Consider the following 15,253-nt stretch of genomic DNA (forward strand, 5'->3'; position numbering starts at 1 on the left):
CAGCGTCTCCTTCAAATATGCATGCAGGAATGTGTCCTGAAACTCTTTGGAAAGATAAAAAAAAACTTCCCGAACTCAGTGGGCTTTGTACAGCTTTGTACAGTTTTGAGAGCTCATACATGTGTGTATACAAAAGAAGCTGTATCCGCAGGGAGGAATAAAAACAATCCCTTAGTGGAGAAATCTAATAAAAATTAAGTGATTTTCCCTTATTCTTCCAGGCATTTAAGGAACTTGACTTTCAGAAAGACCGTGCTTTTTGGACCTGAAGTTAACACTTTCCTCCCTGGTTAATGCTGCCCTGTTCTGAACTTCTCTGTTCAAAGGTTGGCATGAAGACAGCTACTGAGGTAAGTAAGGGTGAGGTGCGACCAATCACCACCAGCTTGTGATCTATTATTAAAACTGATGGCTTGTTATAGTCCCAGGGCAAGGATTCTTATGACTAACATGAGGAGAAGGATGACACAATAAAAGGGAAGGAACAGAAAGGAGAGGGAGGAGAGAGAAGGGGAAAGGGAATGGACGTTGAATATACAGATGCTCCAGTCAGGTTGTCTCAGGGCATTTCAGTGGAGAATGTCGAAGCCTTATAGGCCTGGATGACTTGGTGTCATGAAAACTGTTCCTACTTTTCCTTTCTTAAAAAGAAAATGGCTTTATATTTCCCTGATGATGAGTGATGTTGAACATTTTCTCATGTGTTGGTTGGCCATCTGGATGTCTTCTCTGGAGAAGTGTCTATTCATGTCTTTCGCCCATTTCTTCACTGGATTATTTGTTTTTTGGGTGTTGAGTTTGGTAAGTTCTTTGTAGATTTTGGATACTACCCCTTTATCTGATATGTCATTTGCAAATATCGTCTCCCATTCTGTTGGTTGCCTTTTAGTTTTGCTGATTGTTTCCTTCACTGTTCAGAAGCTTTTTATTTTGATGAGGTCCCAGTAGTTCATTTTTGCTTTTGTTTCCCTTGCCTCCAGAGATGTGTTGAGTAAGAAATTGCTGCAGAAATCATTGCTTCCCTATATACTAACTAATTTGGATGTAAATTTTAAAAATAAAGTTAAAAAAAAGAAAAGTGGCTTTGTTTTGACTATATAAGTGTTTTATTTAAAATTTTTTTTAATGTTTACTTATTTTTGAGAGAGAGACAGAGACAGAATACGAGTTGGGGAGGGGGAGAGACAGAGACAGAATACGAGTTGGGGAGGGGAAGAGACAGAGACAGAATACGAGTTGGGGAGAGAGGGGGAGACACAGAATCTGAAGCAGGCTCCAGGCTCCGAGCTGTCAGCACAGAGCCCGACACGGGGCTCAAACCCGCAAGCCATGAGATCATGACCTGAGCTGAAGTTGGACACTTAATTGACTGAGCCACCCAGGTGCCCCTTGACGATATAAGTGTTTAAAAGAAAGAGAAACAATTTTCAAAAATTCAGAAGTTGTTTTTAAAATTAAAAGGGAACAAGATAATAAGCCCTCACAGTTGTGCTGGTGTTAGATAGTAGCCGCTCAGTCTTGGGGTGCCCGTTTACCTCTTCACATTATTTTCACCATGCTGTAGGCACCATGACGTTAGGGACCGTGTCTGCATAGTTTATTGGCCTGTCTTCAATGGTTAGAACAGTGCCTTACACAAAACAGATGATACACTTTTTGTTGTTGTTGTTGTTGTTGGAAGAGAAAATGAATATATGTGCATGTAAATTGTATTTTACAAAAATGAGTTTATATGATACTTAAAGAATTGCAACCTAATCCCTTCACTTAATAATGTATTGTATACATTTTGCCATATCAATAAGTGAACATTTACACTGTTTTTTTTTAGGCACTCCAGAGTGGTCTACATTTTGCCTCCATGAACATATAATACTTTATTAAAGCAATCCTTCATTGATATATATTAGAGTTATTTCCATTTTTCATTGTTACAAACAATATTGCACTAAATATTTTTGAAAATACTTTAGCTATTTTCTGATTATTTGCTTGGGATAAATTCCTAGAAATAGAATTGCAGGATATAAATCATATATTTTTATGGCATTTAATTTATATTTCCAAATAGCCTTTCAGGAAGATTAGACCAATTTACTTTTCCACGAGATGCATATTAAAATGTATTTTCTCAATAGTTTTGATAAAAGAAGATAGGCATTGCCCATCTTTTAAAATAAACATTTTTATGACTACTGTTAAATTACGACTTTCTTTTTAATCTGTTCCACTTTCGTCTTTCCTTTTTTCTTGCTATTTGCATTTCTGTATTTTTTTTAACTGTTCATTTATTTATTTTGAGAGACAGAGAGGAAGAAAGAATCCCAAGCAGGCTCCGTGTTGTCAGTGCAGAGCCCAACTCGCAGTTCAAGCTCACGATCTGTGAGATCATGACCTGAGCTGAAATCAAGAATCAGACGCTTAATCAACTGAGCCAACCAGGCGCTTTTCTTCTGTGGTTACCTTTGTATCCTCTTACCTTCCTAAATCCACCTCTCCTTCTTTCCTTACTGATTTTTTAAGAGCTTTCTCTATATTGAGAGCATTAATCTTTATTACAAATAGTTTCCCTACTTTCTGTTGTTTGCTTCTTAGTTCTGTTTATAACAGTGGTAATGATGGGAGTTGATGGCTGCTGGCATTGTTAATTTTGGTGTTGCTGCTTGGCAATGTTGTTTTCTGTTGGTGGCGGTGGAGATTTTAGTAGTAAGGATGTTATTGTTTCATTTTAACCTACAGAAGTTAAATTCTACCACTGGTATTTCCTGCTTTAGTTTCTGCCTTTGGTGCCATTCAAAGAATTTTTTTTTTTTTAAAAGACCATTGCTATCTTAAAACTATATTTAAGAAAATATTTTGTTCTAATGCTTTTATGATCATAGACACATATACACTTACATGTGTTTTAAGTATATATATATTTGAGAGAGAGAGAAAGAGCATGAGTGGGGGAGAGGGGCAGAGGGAGAGAGAGAGAGAGACTGGATCTTAAGCAAGCTCCACCCTCAGCATTCAGTGTGGAGCCTGGTACAGGGCTCAACCCTATAACCCTGGGATCATGACCTGAGCCAAAATCAAGAGTCAGATGCTCAACTGACCAAGCCACCCAGGCACCCCTACTCTCACATGAATTTTAATCCTAATCTGTCTGGAATGAATTTTGTATAAAATGTGTAGTAGGTGTCAAAGGATCAGGAGATCATCACTCACTATTATCTCAAATTACAAGACAAGGCTGAATTTATTGCTCCCAATTAGGGAGATCCATTCTGCTGAGGCACGGTGGACCTCAACATTACAGGCAGTGCATCTTACGGGTGCTGGGGAAGTGTGTAGTTGGGGCTGGGAGGTGGTTTTAGAGGTATAAGTACGCGGACATCTGCATAAGGGAGGTTATCTGGGGGAGACTGCTGTTGACTGACGCTCAGGTGTGTGTTTCTTTGACTGAGTCACTTCCTCATAAGCTGTCTTTCCAAAGCCAGGGACTGCCACTGATTGATTGGCTTGACCAAGTAGGTCCATTGAGGGGAGTTGTTGATAAATTCAACGGGTTTAAAAGCAGTTCTGATGGTTACCTGTTACCATGGCTACAGACAAATCAGTCCTTTCCCATGATTCTGGGAACTTTATAGTTTTCTGTGGGTATCTAATTTTTTTTTTTCCTAAGTGATGGAAAAGGGGAAAGAGATTGTGTTTTAATATGTTTATTGCTTTCATTTTGTTTTGCAACGTGATTTTTTTAAGTGTATTTATTTTGAGAGAGAGAGAGAGAGAGAGAGAGAGAGAGAGAGAGAAAGCAGGGGAGGGACAGAGAGAAAGGGAGGGAGAGAGAATCCCAAACAGATTCCATGCTGTTAGCACAGAGCCCGATGTGGAACTCGAACTCACGAACCATGAGATCATGACCTGAGCCTAAATCAAGAGTTGGATGCTTAACCGACTGAGCCACCCAGGTGCCCCTAATGTATTTATTTCTTTTTACAGTGTGAATTCATGGAGGTTAGGAGCTCGTTTCCTCTACTCTTTACTCCCAACCCTGTAGCATACAAATATTTAATAAGTTGAACTCCTGGGCCATGGCCATAAACAGCCAGTGATTTTGATATCTTTTGATTTTTGCTTTTTGGTTCCGGGAAGACCTCCAAAAATCATCAGCAAGCACTGCTTCACATTGCCAGTGACACTCACATTTGTATTTGAGAAGGCATAATTGATAAGAATCAGAAACATTAATACTGAGGACTTCTATCAGCATAACAGCCAATATTAATTAGTACTTGTCATGGCATTCAGTACTGTCCGCCCCTGCACCCGTCCCCCCTGCATTTGTCCCCCCAGACACCCATTAAGTCCTTTCTATGGCCTACTTCGGGAGATCTTCACAATAATCTTTTGAGAGTCTTCTTATAGGAATAAGAAGAAATTCCTTTTCCAGATAAGGAATCAATGTTCAGAGAAGCAATCAGTGAGTTACATGGGACTGGGGTGAGGGGAGGATGGGTCTGGTAGTTATTTAATAAACAATATAAAACACAGTTATTCAAGATACGTAGATGTGTTTTTCAACCTGCACGATCTCATGTTGACCTTCTATAAATGAGAAGGATTTAAATTTGGCGAACACCAGGGAACTAATGTTAACAGGCACTGTGTGCCAGGCACTGATAACATAATTTCATCTTCACATTAGCCCTGTTTGGTGGCTGTTATCACTACCCCCTCTTTGCAGAACCCGAGGTCCAGAGAAATCAAGTAGATCACCAAAGATACACAGTTGGTAAGTGGACGAGCCAGGACTTTAAACACGATGATGATGTTTAGTTCCAGTGACTCAATTATGTTGTCCTGTGTCTAAAACTAAGTGGTCCATATACTCTGACATTCCATGAACCGATTTAACTACAAGCTGTCTTGCTTAGGAGAATTATAGAAATGGGTCCAAAACTCTTATTATCTTTCTTTTCAGAAATTTAACCTGTAATCTGGGTTTGGCTAATTCAAGTGAGTTTTGTGACTAATCTGATATCCACTTCTGTGAAACCTGATCCCTCATAGTGTTGCTTTGATTCCTATAAAGAGGGTAATGGCTTTTCCAATTCAGTGTTGTATTATTTTCTGACTCTCTCGTGGCCCTGGGGTAATTAATCACTGGATGTTAAAGCAGAAGGAGGTTGTGATGAGTCTGCAAGAGCAGCCTACGCTAAGGGGGACAGGAACAATGCCATTAACAGGGTCTTCCCAGGAGGGGAAGCAGAAAGCCTTGTGGCTCTGGGGATTTCCCGCATCCTCATTTCAGTCCTCCAAGTAATCGCTGATTGATTCTTGATGACTAGAGTTTATTCCAATAAATGCCATACTTTGCCAGATGGCATATTGCAATCAAGAAAAATGACACTAAAAGGCAGTCTAATAATATCGTGGTAACCACTAATTTCAGCTAGGTTTTCACTCTGGAACACCTATACTTTGCGGGATTTCATTCACCCAAATAAGTCTAATTCTCGTGAAGTCTTTTAGAATAAAGGCGATAGTTAAGTTTGGGAGGACAAATAGGTGAGATTATCATTAGTGGTAAGTATAAGCTACATATCTCAAGGTGATCACAGAATGGCTTTTGTTCTCCACTGAGACTCTATCACCTAGAATGAGCACTCGTTGAATGAAAGAAGGAATGAGGGTCAGGTACTGAGAGTCCTTTCCAGAATTAGTAGGTCTCTCATCCATGTAGACCTTTGACAGTTTGATCTTTCAGACCCTCTTGAGTGAAGAGAAATAAACATAAACATATTTCTGCACTCACAGGCCTTAAAATTTAGTGAACAGAAGAAACGGTATAAAAATATGGGGGAAAATTTTGAAGAACGTTCATGAAATTAGACTATCAGTCAACTAGATCTTAGCCTTTAAAGCAGGTGCATGAGAGATGAAGCTGAGGAGATGAGATGGTCAGATCATAAAGGCGTTCCTAGCCACATGCTGAATGATAGTGAATAGTACCACAATGAGCTATAGATGTCAGGGAAGCCAGGTAAGGGCATTGAGCAGGGAGAATAAAAATATGGAGAGTGCCAAATCTTTTTATCTCGCTTCGGGAAATAAGGGACGGACGAGGTTGTAGGATTCTGGCCTTGGAGGATCGGGAACCTCAGGGTCACTAACCGTGTTGCAGCTGAGTCACCTTCCCTGTCTTCACATTCATAATCTCTTGCAGTTCTGTGAGGAGGTAAAGGGAGAGCACTGTTATCCCATTGGGCCAAGTAAGAGGCTGTATCTCTGGTCGGTTCATCATATAGCCAAGGTTAATTAAGTGCTGTGTTGGTTTTGTAGCTAAAGCAGACCTCTGGCCTTCTGCCATGGTGTATTGCCTTTTCCACTGTGTTTACAATGTGGGTTTTCAAAGGCCCATGCAAAGCCAAGGATTTCTATGAAAAGTTTATTCTTTTCTCTATTTCAGTCCTCCAAATGACACAGTCTTTCATCCCCAACTGCCCAGGCTGTTCTTAACAATACTTTCCCATGTTACCAATGACAGCAACTTGTGGAGTGAGAAGTCTCCCTGTGTGATGTGATGTAATGTAAGGAGGTTCTGAAAAGACGCCACTGTCCTTAGAAGTCTTCCCAAAGTTGCCTTCCATAATTACAAAACATTTTGCCTTTACATTTTATTTGTTTGGATGATAAAAGCAATACCTATAAGAGGAGTCAGATCTCAGCTTTTGTCACCTACCATTAAGGCTGTGGATGCTTTTCCACCCATGTCAGTGGCTAAAGACTTGTAGACAATCATAGTTTGACAAATGAAAGAGCCAGAAAGGACCATAGGCATCATATCGGATTTCCCGATTTTATAGATGGAGAAATTGAAGGTCTGAAAAAGAACATGACAAACCTAAGGTGATATAGGTTACTAGAGCGTGGGTTACTATACCCTTGGTGTCCTGTCCCCCAGGCCTGATTGTCCCTAATTCCATGCTAGGGTTTCAGTACGGGCAGCACTATTTGCCAAGCTATTTGTCCTAAGTGGTTTACATACATTAAATCATTAAATTCTCATAAGAACACAATGAGGGAGGTCCTATTATTATTTTATACACAAGACACAAAGATATTAAGTGAGCTTCAGAAAGCTACAGAGCCGGCAAATGTCAGAGCTGGGATGTGACCCTTGGGCAGGCTGGCTCCACAGGCCAAGCTCTTAACCATTACAGCATGCCACCTTTGGGGAGAAGTGTGTTGGGTTGGAGGAGACACAGAAGGGCAAGGGCAGCACAAAAGAAGGGCATGGCCAAAATACAGTCTAGGCTGATTTATGATTTTTGTCAAGAGGCTGTATTCTGTCATACATTATAGTGACCCTGAGTATTTGATTCTTAATATACCCTTACTTGTTAGTGCCTTGGAGAGAGAGCAAAGCTCACGAATTGATGACAGGACTAAACACAAGCCAAATGTTCCTGAAAAAAAGGCAAATCATGCTTAGGTGAAGTTAATACAGATTGAGTGCACAGATTAAGAGAGGTGATAAGTCCAGTCGTTTTCTGTGATGCAACCCACATTGGAGATGTCAAGTGTAGTGCGTCTTCTTTTAGAGGGTGCAGTGGGCAAGTGGTACCACTTCGGGAAATATAAATGAGATGGGGACAGGATCCGAGATTTGTCCAGCCAGGAATGGGGGAGGGGTTGCACATACTTCACATGGGGAAAAGAAGACTGAGAAGATGTTCCAGGCCCATTCCATAGCCTTGAACAGTCACACAGTCAAAGAATAAATGCTTCCTGCCTGAGTCCAACAGGACCAAGGTGGCACAGCTCACTCTGATAATTGGAACTGTCACACAACATCGAATGGGGTGAATCCCAAACCGTAGAGTAATCAAGTTCCATGTCTGTTGGTGTATTCAGCAGAAGTTAGATAAAAATCTCCCAAGAATTATCTCAGGGGTGGGAGTGTTGAGATGCAGGACAGAAGAAAGTAAGTTTGGCTAATGTGATCACCTAGTTTTCTTGAAACTTTCAGAATTTGGGCAATCTTTTGCTAGTGTGATGTATTCAGAGTTGCCTCCCAGTTATCGATTGTATATTACTGTCAACCAAGGATGTCTAGTAAATAGGAGTTTTGCTTCCCAGCATGGAAAGTATGATGTCTAGCTTCGTATGATTCTAGCTTCATATGATTCAGTTAATTAACCACCAGTTACTCCTAGACATAAGGCACCTTCTGCAGATTATTGGGTTTCCTTTAGTGGGTGGCAAAAAAAAAAAGTAGCATAAAGCAAAATATATGTGGTGGCAACTAATGGAATTACTTCTTTCTCTTTTGCTCTGGTGTCTTGGGAGTGGAAGCGTCTCTTGTCTATTCTGGTGAAGAGAAGCAGACATGAGTTATTATTATGGTCTGTGCCTCATAATTTCTGTGTCACCAAGATGTGCTCTGTTTATTACTGCACTTAGAAAGCTTTGGAATATTAGCCACATAAAGTCTCTCTCCATGGATTCTATTACCACACTCTTCAGTTGTTCCAGGAACTGAAACTGTAGAATCACATTTCTGGGGAGAAACAGCTCTCTGCCTTGTTTCTTGCTGGTTGTGCAGTCCGCTGGGAAAGTTTTGTTACAGATCATTAAAACAGGCATGATCCCTGGAGATCCTCTGGTTTATCTCCCCATCTTTGCCCTGCATATTTGAGGAATTGAGATCCAGGGAGTGGAGGTGGCTAGTTCAAAGTCATAGGAGACGGTATAGATTTGGACTTCCAGTCTGACAGATTCCTAGTTCTGTGGATTTACTCCTCTCGGATCCAACCAGTCTCCTTTGGAAGTTCTAAATGCACATAAGAGGGGTGAACGACGTAGGTGGTGACCAGTTCACCTAATGGGCCAATCTTGTGAAGCATTCCCTTAGTAAGAAAGATAAACAGAAGGTCTTCTCAAAATGAGTGCACTGAGCCTCATTTTCCTCATTTGTAAAAGTGGGGCTGGCTTTACAGGACTCCTGTTAGGATAAAATGATAGGATATGTAGAGCTCCTTAGCACTGCTTCAGGTGGTGCAAGAGTGTCCTTAATGCTCTCCCTTCTTTTTGGAGAAGGAGAGTAGTATCTCCAAGGATCGGTTGTGGCATTCTGATCTGTGCACAGTGGTAGGCGAGGGGTTAGGGGCAGATTTCTTAGGGCAATGGAGACCAGCCCTTGATCTAATCTCTTCATTAATATATTTTTTAAAGCTCCTGATGGACAGGGATCAAATGCAGTGGCTCCCCACAGCAGTGAAATTAACGTAAAAATCCTAACCAGGGTCCAGAGGCCTTATGTGTCCAGAGTCCCGGTTGCTTCTCTCCTCGTGCCTATCTTTCCCTTTTGCTCTTAATCCATGAAGTGAGAACGCGGTGTTTGACAAGTATTTGTTAAACGAGTTATCACCACAACCCCTGTGTAGACTTAATTCGTAGTCGTTGAATAGTTCATTAAAGTTAAGATTCTTCAGATTATTTGTATACCTGCTAAATTATTCAACAATTAAAAAAAAACGGTAGTACCCAGTACAGGCAGAGCTCAGTGAAATTAGTACCCTGGTTTGGTGTGCAGCTGGTAATTGTCCTGTAACTACAATTAGCAATATGTATCAAGAACCACGATGAAGATAATATCCTTTGATCTAACAGTGTCACTCATGGGAATTTATCCTCCAGAAAGAAACCAAGTGAAATAAAAAGCCCCTATTAATAGAGATATTCTTTGCACATTTACGTACAATAACAAAAACATTGACACATTTGAGTGGTCCAGCTAAATAAATTATGATTCCCTCATTGAATGGAATATCATGAATAATTAAATATAATAATTATAAAGGTGTGGTAAAACATTTACAAAATAAAGTCTAAGAGGAATATCAAATAGTATCTACACTTCGGTATTAATTACATAAATGTGAGTTTATCTGGACAAGAATAGTGGAGGCATTGTTGTATTAAGTTATGGAATTATTCTAGCTTAAAGTCAAGTATATGCTCATTGTTTTTTTTTTTTTTAATGTTTACTTATTTTGAGAGAGAGAGAGTATGAGCAGGGGAGGGGCAGAGAGAGAGGGAGAGGGAGAATCCCAAGCAGCCTCCTCACTGTCAGCACAGAGCCTGACACAGGGCTCGATCTCTTGAACCAGCTTGATCTCATGAACTGTGAGATCATGGCTGAGCCGAAATCAAGAGTCGGACTCTTAACCAGCTGAGCCACGCAGACGCCCCCTATGCTCATTATTTTTATCCAAAGTAAATATGTTTTTAAAAAGAAATGAATAATACATTAATAAATGAGAAAATGTTAGGAGAAACAAGATTTAAGAACTTTCTTTTTGGTTTTTTTATTTCTATCTGGAAAACAGTCTTGCTTCTTCCGGTTGGAATGTGACAGTGAGGAGGTTCTTCATATGGGAGAGGAAATAGTACTCCCTGCTCTCTTTGTGCCTTTCTCTGTACTTCCCTTTCAATCAAAAACATCCTGTCCCCAAACTTCACTTTGTCCTTGTCCTTCATTGTCTTCTTCAAATGCCCATGCTTCAAGAAGCATTCTGAAGCTGTCCTCACTGTTCCATTGATTTATTCACAGAAAAAAAAAATATCCCGTATACTCATTCAACCATCCAATAAGCAAAGACACAAGGCTTCCTTAATCTCTCAGTGGTCATTTGGAGTTTAAGGTATTCATTTGAGACTTCTAGTCTATTTTTCAAAGGCCTGGGCAAGAAGGAAAATGACAGCAATCTGTTGTTCCTTTATCTCCTTTTTTTTGAAATGATAATTTGTTCTGGCCATAATTCCTTGTGGAGCATTTGTCTAATTTCAACTATATTTTTCATAATACCATGAGCTAATGGCTAAGTGGGTTGCCTTTATTGCACTGGATCTGAGCTTTAGCATTTTTCCAATATCTGGTGAAAATATCCATTCACATAAACAGAAACTCCATAATAGCTGCATGTGGAAGTTCTGAGGTAATGTCTCTTTTCTCAAGAAAGTTTCAATTTGGAATTTTCCAGAGTGACCCATGAAGCAGTCTGAGATTCTCCATTCCCATTGGGTCAGATGAACTTAGTGAGAGCAGACAGGGGAGATGTTGAATGGCTGCCATATTCCAATCAGTGCAAGATTTCTAGTCTCTGGTTCACAAAAGGATTCCTAATCACGGATGGAAAGGAAAATAATGGAAGTCCTCTAGGATAAGTGGGTGGGAAGAAAAAAGTGGAATAACATTTCTTGGGTGTCTACAATGTGCCAGATTTATACATATGGTTTTTAATATCACATTTCATCCTCAAAAAAACTAGGTGATTTTTCAAGGGGATATTAACCCATTTTGTAGGAGAGAAAACAAGATGAAAAACGTAAAAAGAAAAAGAAACTCGAGGAGAAAGCTTAACAAGACCATCCGGCAGGTTAAGTAACAAAGCCCATCACTCTGCATAGAAGGCAGATAATGTTTTATCCAAGTCTGTGCTTTTTGGCATCAAATGTAGGCTGGGCAAATAGGTCGAAAATGAGATGTTTTATTGAAAAACAGTCTCATACAAGTGAATCATTTCATCCTATCCTTTTTATATCACTCCTACATAGAAATTATAAATCTCTTTAGCTGAAGCTCTTGACTGTCTGAATGTCAGGCAGGGTAGCAGAGTTAGAGAAATAATGTTGGAAGCTCCCCAACCAGTGGCTGATGGGAGATCGTGAATAAATACCCAAGCTCTTTCACCTACAATGAGGGGACTCTAAGGTGTGAATTCTATGCTGACTCGTAGGGCTCGCAGAGGGACTAAGCTCTAGGTCTCTACAGTCATAACTGGCTTAAGAGCATATCCTTTAAAACCTGCCTGCTTTCTTTAATCACTTCCCCACTTCCCTACAAGTATCACCTCTCAAATAAACTGCTTGTGCTCACATCCTTGTCCCAGGGCCAGCTTCCGGGCGAACCCAATCCAACAGTTCCTTCGGATAGCAAGTACAACCCAATACAGATGGGGAGTGTGGACTCTGTGAATGGTAGAGCTCAGTAAGGCTGCCTATCACCTCTGAAAGAATGACTCCTAATTTCTATCCTGAGAAGTAAAATATGTGTTTTCCAGTATCACATCTTTTTTTAATGTTTATTTATTTTTGAGAGCGAGAAAGAGAGACAGAACACAAGCAGGGGAGGGGCAGAGAGAGAGTGGGAGACACAGAATCTGAAGCAGGCTCCAGGCTCTGAGCCGTCAGCACGGAGCCTGACGTGGGGCCCGAACCCATGAACCGTGAGATCAAGACCTGACCCAAAGTCGGATGCTCAACAGCCTGAGCCACCCAGACTCCCCTCCAATACCACATCTTAAGGTAGGCCAGGGTTTGGCAAATGATAGCCCATGGGCCAAATCTGGCCTTCTGCCTATTTTACTTTTATGGCCTATAACCTGCAAACTAAACACGCTGTTATGTTTTAAAATGGTTGTTATATGGTACTCTGAATTACATAAATTGTCATTTAAGTTATAGAAGTTGTTCTATAAGTATCCAGAATATTGCTTCTTGGTCTGTAAAACCTAAAATATTTACTATCTGGCCCTTTACAGAAAGTTCACCAACTCCTGAACTTCCAGCTACTTGGAAATCCCACTGGTTCCTCAAACACCACATTTGTATTAACCATATCAGTTATGGTATCTGGCCCAGTCAGAGCCCTGAGACCAGGGAGGGCAGTTATCCAGGGAGTGCTAAGCCATAGGATATATGCAGCCAACAATATGTCCTGTCCTGAAAACACGGCTGTGGCCAATAAGTATCCTCTCTTTGGAATTTAATACAGGTTACGTGGGGTTGACACGATAGACAGTGGAGTATTATGTATAGAGGAAGCCGCGAAGTAGAATCGGGATGGAGACATATTGGGGTGGGGGCTAGGGTATGGGTACAGAGTCAGAATTATGAGAAGACAGGATAAACAAATGTTATGAGGAAGCTGAAACCTTGAAACCATGACTTAAGTATAAGACTTGACACAGAGATGTAAAAGGGTTGCAGCCCAAGGATCTAACTAAAGCAGTAAGACTTTCTCTGTCACATACTGTGAATGCCCTGAGGGCAGCCATACCTTATTCTTCCTTCTTTTTTTTTTTTTTTTTTTAATAATCAGGTCCATTTAATACATTTCAGGGTTGTATTGATATAAATGGGTACTAATTTGGGGGCCCAAGGATGCTTTAAAAGTTGTTCCGTTTAAATTAATGGAACATTTGACTTGAACATTTTAGAGGGGGTTTTCAGTAACAAATTCTTATCTTTCATTCTAACCCCAAATCTAAATGTTAACAATAATCACAGTTATCCAATAAAGCCCGACTAACGCATATGAATTAAATCATTGCATTTGCTTTTTTATCCCATGCTCCAACAGAGTATCTTTTGACTGGCTTCTGTTGCTTATGTCTCTTTTTGACTTTGCACATTGACTCCTCAGTTGTATTAAAAGAACCACAGTCCAAAAGCAATGATGGAAGGACCTCTCTAGGCTTCTTCTTGCAAAATCTAATATAGTTGTTAGGCGTTGAGTGAATATTTGCTGATTTATGCACCAATACATTTATAAATATAAATATAGATATAGATATAGGTATATACATAGATATAGATATAGATATAAATATATATTATTTATTTTGCAAGAGGCTCTAATGAGTACAGTTGACCCTTGAATAGCACATATTTGAACTGCACCAGCCTGCTCATATGTAGATTATTTTTGATAAATACAGTACAGTATTATAAATATATTTTCCTTATGATTTTCTTTTTTAAAATTTTATTATTTAAAAAATTTTTCTAATGTTTATTTATTTTTGAGAAAGAGAGACAGAGACAGAGACAGAACATGGACTGGGGGAGGGGGGGAGAGAGGGAGACACAGAATCCAAAGCAGACTCCAGGCTCCAAGCTGTCAGGACAGAGCCCGATGCAGGGCTTGAACTCACGAACTGCAAGAACATGACCTGAGCTGAAGTCAGACGCTTAAACAACTGAGCCACTCAGGTACCCCTCCTTATGATTTTCCTAATAACATTTTCTTTTCTCTAGCTTACTTATATTGTAAGAATATAGTATATAGTGCATATAATAAACAGACTGTATGTTATTCAAACTGTTGAATGTTATCAGCAAGACTTCCAGTCACCAGTAGGCTCTTAGGAAAGTTTGCGGGGAGTCAAAAGTTATACATGGATTTTCAATGATGTATGTGTGGGATGCCCCTAACCCCACATTGTTAAGAGTCAACTGTATATTTCTGTCAAAACAGTATGTTCAGTAGAATGTAGGACTCCTCACTCATACGTAGCTAACGTCCTACCACCCCTAGCTCTTCCCTAGAGATGTTATCCTTGTACAATTTTGGGTGGCTTTACTTAGCTTTTTTCATCTCCCTGGTGAACTGCTTTTGCCTTTCAAGTTCCATAAATTATCTCTGGGACATAGTCTTAGACGATTATATTCACTTCGATCCTCAGCACTAGTGTTGCAAAAAATATCTCTAAAAATATTCCATCATTCCATGAAGTAATAGGTCATTTGTGGGACGGAAGTAAAATGCTCTGTTCTCGGGAATCGATACATACAACAATGATTTTTTTTATGACAGTTACTTTTTTTTTTTTTAACGTTTATTTATTTTTGAGACAGAGAGAGACAGAGCATGAACAGGGGAGGGTCAGAGAGAGAGGGAGACACAGAATCCGAAGCGGGCTCCAGGCTCTGAGCTGTCAGCACAGAGCCCGACGCGGGGCTTGAACTCACGGACCGTGAGATCATGACCTGAGCCGAAGTCGGCCGCTTAACCGACTGAGCTACCCAGGCGCCCCGACAGTTACTTTTATTACTCGATATGTACCTTCCAAAAGTGATTTACCTTTAGACAGCACCACTATCCAGTGTTGAAGTATTATGGGGTAACAGTGTTCTTGGAACAAAATGGGGGAGTAGAGTATTTGTAAGATACTCTCGGAAGGCAGAGCCAATCTACAAGAAAACTCACATTTATATTTTTGGGGTGTTTTGGCCATAGCTTGGGGGTATGGAGACTTTTCTAGTAGCCTTCCATTTTGTGAGTTCCTGCAGGACTTGGTTTTGCATGTGTCAAAGAATGTCACTGCTCCCTTATGCTCAATCTCATTGCTTCTGACTTATTTCTGACTTATTTAGTCAGATAGCTCTTAGGCACATCCAGTAAAACGCCAACCACAAA

The 15,253-nt window shown here is 40.1% G+C and overlaps 1 long non-coding RNA gene across 1 annotated transcript in view; it reads left to right on the plus strand.

The window, feature by feature from the left end:
- The first annotated feature begins 225 nt into the window (after positions 1 to 225).
- LOC123585457 overlaps positions 226 to 15,253 on the plus strand; it is a 178,528-nt gene continuing 163,500 nt past the window's right edge. Inside the window, exon 1 of the long non-coding RNA XR_006706176.1 lies at positions 226 to 350. This is a non-coding gene — a long non-coding RNA (uncharacterized LOC123585457). The remainder of the gene's footprint in view (positions 351 to 15,253) is intronic.

Source organism: Leopardus geoffroyi, chromosome C3 (genome assembly GCF_018350155.1).
Source record: "Leopardus geoffroyi isolate Oge1 chromosome C3, O.geoffroyi_Oge1_pat1.0, whole genome shotgun sequence".
NCBI classification, from domain to species: Eukaryota; Metazoa; Chordata; class Mammalia; order Carnivora; family Felidae; genus Leopardus; species Leopardus geoffroyi.